The 4367-nt window shown below is 53.7% G+C and overlaps 1 pseudogene; it reads right to left on the bottom strand.

The window, feature by feature from the left end:
* Positions 1 to 1154: 1154 nt before the first annotated feature.
* LOC127335036 (glutamate decarboxylase 2-like) lies at positions 1155 to 3328 on the bottom strand (annotated as a pseudogene).
* Between the last annotated feature and the right edge of the window lie 1039 nt (positions 3329 to 4367).

The raw sequence follows: 4367 nt of genomic DNA, 5'->3' as shown, positions 1-4367 counted from the left end.
TCGCTGCGGAGTACTATGGGAGAACAACGGTAAGTTCTTCGCCAAACCGAATACTACGGCTTTCCTTTGCCTCGCAAATTGCTAACATCTCGGGAACATGTGTGTAGGGAACGGGATGTTCCGGAAACCAGGGTGGTGGGAGGGACATGACACCGGTTCATCATGGTGGTCCTTCTCCCGGTGCTACACCCGGTACTTCTCCCGGTACTTCTCCCGGTCCTTCTCCCGGTAGTTCTTCCGCAGCTTCTACCGGAAGGAATCGGCCCGGGCCGGTGTCTAGCGGCGACGAGCTCCTCTAGTTGTCCCATAGTAGCTACTTATGTATCCGCACTATGACACTATGACACTTGTACCTATGTTATGAGACTACGACTATGTATCCGCAACTATGTTATGAGACTTGAACTTCGTGTTATGTCTATTTGCACTTACTCTATTTCGTGTGAATTAATTTGTGATTTAATGTGCTGCTAATCCTGGGAAACAACCAAACCAGCAAAAAAAAGAAAAAATGGTCATCTCTACGCCGACGGGTTCCCCCTCGGGGTAGCGTCGACATGAACCATATGGCACCCTCTACGCCGACGGCTTCCCCCTCGGGGTAGCGTCGAGTGAAACAGGGGCGCGACGCGTGGCAGTCTACGCCGACGGCCACCCGCTCGGCGTAGGATGCGCCACGGCCCGCCAGGACGCGCCGCGTGGCAGTGTACGCCGACGGCCGCGCCCCTCGGCGTAGCGTGCAGCGCAGCTCGCCAGGATGCGACGCGTGGCGTGGTACGCCGACGGCCGCGCCCCTCGGGGTAGCGTGCAGCGCAGCTCGCCAGGGTGCGACGCGTGGCGCGGTACGCCGACGGCTGCCCCCTCGGCGTAGCCGTAACGGCCGTCAGCTCGACGGCGCCCGTTAGCGTGCTACGCCGAGCGCTAGTACGCCGACGGGTGGCCTGGCCCTCGGCCCTCTCGTTCTACGCCGACGGTCGCTGATACGCCGAGGGCCACGTGGCTTCTGCCGAGGCCAACCTTGCCCGAGGAGCTACGCCGAGGGTCCCCGTCGGCGTACCGTACGCCGAGGGCTAGGCTGTGGTACGCCGAGGGCCGGAGGCCGTCGGCATAGGTAGAGATTCCTGTAGTGATTGAAGCTTTACGATGTTCACATGTTAGAGTTGAATTTTAAGTTTGCATTTGTCTTGACAGTGATGACTTCGTTCCCACATTTCTCAAATCACATATTATTCTGTATGTATCACAGTCGGCAGGCGTAGGAATCATCCGGCGGGGCGATCTAGCAGACTAGCACACACCCTTGGTCTTCCCGGTCACGAGCGACACGCTCCTGTGGCCGGACACGGCCTCCCTCTTGACGACCCTGACGGAGGCCTCCTCGTCGGCGCTCCTGGCGGGTCCCAGCTCGATGGTGAGCCTCATCTTGGGCACGGGCCCCTTGGCAGCCAGGTCGAGCTCGCTGAGCGCCATGCGCACGTGCGACAGGAACCTCTCGGCGAGCGGGCGGCCGAAGTCCTCCCGGACGACGACGCGGAGCACCGTCATGTGCTCCAGGTTCGCTGGCATGGTGTACGCCGGCACGATCCACCCGAACCGGCGCAGGTTCGCCGACAGCTTGAACGCCAGCGAGCCGTCCCTGGTGCCCCCCCCTGAACATGAACGCGACCAGCGGCACGCCCTCATCCTTGGAGATGATGTCGAAACGGCCCATGCGCTGGAGCCCCTCCCGCAGCGTCCTCGCGCTCTCCATGCAGTTCTCCATCACATTCTTGTACCCCTGCAACGATACGAAGCATATCACTACTAGTGCTATTGGGTTTTTCGAAATTGATGGAATCTGGTTTGTATGTTGGTGTTACTGAAGTTCGGTACCTCGAAACCTAATCGAAGAAACTGGTAATATTGGGCGATGATTTGACTGGACCCTGCAAAAGATGAAGCATGTGAAACAATGACAGGAAAGAGTGGCATCCAAGTAAAGAATCAAATCAGAAATTATGTTGATCTGTCAATTCTGGGGAAAATAAATCGACCATGCCTTTGGAGAAGTTGAGGGTGAATGTGGGCTGGTCGGCGCCCAGGTAGTTGATGTGGAAGATGAGCTCGTCGGGGAGGTCCTCCTTGTTGCGCCATACCACCCAGCCAACGCCGGGGTAGACGAGGCCGTACTTGTGGCCGCTGACGTTGATGCTCTTCACCAGCGGCAGCCGGAAGTCCCACTCCAGCTCCGGGTACAGGAACGGCGCGATGAACCCGCCGCTTGCCGCGTCTACGTGGATCGGGGTGTCCCACCTGTCAGCCGGAAGACGCCAGCCACGTCATTATACAGAGCAGAGCAATTCTTCGTGCACAGAGATTGGAACTGACTGAACTATCTGATTAAACAGACCTGGTTCGCTTGTTCTTGGCGGCGAGGAGGTCGTTGAGGCGCTTGACGTCCTCGAACTCGCCGGTGAGGGTGGAGCCGAGGATGGCGGCGACGCAGATGGTGTTCTCGTCGACCATCTCCACGGCCTTGTCGGGGTCCATCACGTAGCACCCTTGGCTCAGCTTCACCTCCTTGAGCTCAACCTCGAAGTACCGCGCGAACTTCTCCCAGCACACCTGCATATCGATCGCCAGAGCAGAAGAAATTATTCTTGATTGAAATCTGTGTGGTCAAATCAGAAAATGTACGCGCGTTATGGTGCTGAACTTTTACCTGAACATTGGCTCCCGTGACGATGTTGGGCTTGTCGTAGGGCTTCCCCTCCGCCTTCCGCCGATTCTGCCAGCGCCGCTTGAATGCCAGCCCGGCGAGCATTATCGCCTCCGAGGACCCGACCGTGCCGACACCCACTGCCGTCTCGCCGGTGCCCAGCGGGGCGTTGAACAACCGTGCTATGATGTTCACGCACCGGTTCTGCACACACACATCGGTGTTTGATCGATCACAAATAATTTCACAAGCTCTAGCAGCTGAAATGAATATCGAAGAATGTGATAGATGTCTTGCCTGGAGCTCGGTGGTGACGGGGTACTCGTCCATGTCGGCGTAGTTCTTGTTCATGCCCTCGAGGATGAGCCGGTCGCACTCGGGCTCCATCCAGGTGGTGACGAAGGACGCCAGGTTCAGCCGCGGGCTGCCGTCCAGCAGCAGCTCGTCGTGGATGATCTGGTACGCCGCGTCCTTGGAGATGGACTTCTCCCCGAGCTCGTAGCTCGGGACAGGCTCCTGCACGTACCTCGACGCGAAGACGGCGGCCGACGCCGCCGCCTCGTCGCTCTGAACATGTGTCAGAACCATGTCTCCGGTACGTGTCAGCTGGGTCTTTTCTGATTTCCCTCTGAGCACGTTTCTGTTCACTAGGCACCGACTGCATATATATACAGGGAGCGGAAACTTGGAATGTACTTGTGCTTTGCTTGTCTCATGTTTTTGCTGCCCGGAGATACTGCTTCGCTCCCAAGTTAAACCCTTGCTTGCTTCTTGCTGCAATGCTGCTGCTTTACTTGAATATCAGTTGCTTCAGGAAACTTGTGTGGGATCACAGTTGCTTCCAAGTGCTGCTAAACTATTCGATTATTACTCCTCCAATTCGCAAAAAAAAAAAAGATTATTTCTCCTCCATAGCAGGTTTGAAAATATTCGATTGTTTTTCAAAGAAGACTGAGAATCTGTTGAATGCTTTTTAGGATGACGTTTTCTCATAAAGTTGTCTTTACTTATGAATCAGGACGAAAGCCTGTTTCAAGAAGGACATTTTCTCATAAAGATATGCTATTTGCTCGATCCTCCAGTGATTCAACGATACTTGGCCGTTCAGGTTCACAACATGGGAGATTCACGTGTTTCATTAACATGCATTTTTATGAATCTCGACAATTTAATTTAGTTTCCATATATTTGATTAAAATAGTGTATGAGTTACGGAGATAATTCACATAATATATTAAATATTCTTGCATTTGAAACAACTTTTCCACTATTATAAAGATGTTCATATAAGGACAATAAATATATTAAAAAAGATGTTGATGAAGATGGAGGGAAAATCAAGAATGGTGCTGACATGATGCTACAACAAGCGTCTTCGCTTCACTTCAATGCTTCGAGGATGGGAGCTTCTTCATCAAGGACGGGAACATTGATCATCACGAACGATGGCGCCAGATTTTAGCGTTGTTTCAAAAGCTGCTTTTGAAGATGTTTGTGACTTCATCGAACGGTTATGTTTTTGGGCTTGCCTGGTTGGCCTATATTTTTGTTGTAATGTCGGTGGAATATTCTTGTGTTGTTTGTTGTATGTTAGGGCAGGTTTTTTGCCCCAATAATCCTACATCTACGGACTGCTTCTACGGACTGCTGCTACGGACAAGGCGTGGCT

This window comes from Lolium perenne, chromosome 2 (assembly GCF_019359855.2).
Source record: "Lolium perenne isolate Kyuss_39 chromosome 2, Kyuss_2.0, whole genome shotgun sequence".
Taxonomy (NCBI): Eukaryota; Viridiplantae; Streptophyta; class Magnoliopsida; order Poales; family Poaceae; genus Lolium; species Lolium perenne.
Note: the sequence above shows the minus strand (reverse complement) of the source record. Positions and strands in the feature narration are given on the sequence as shown.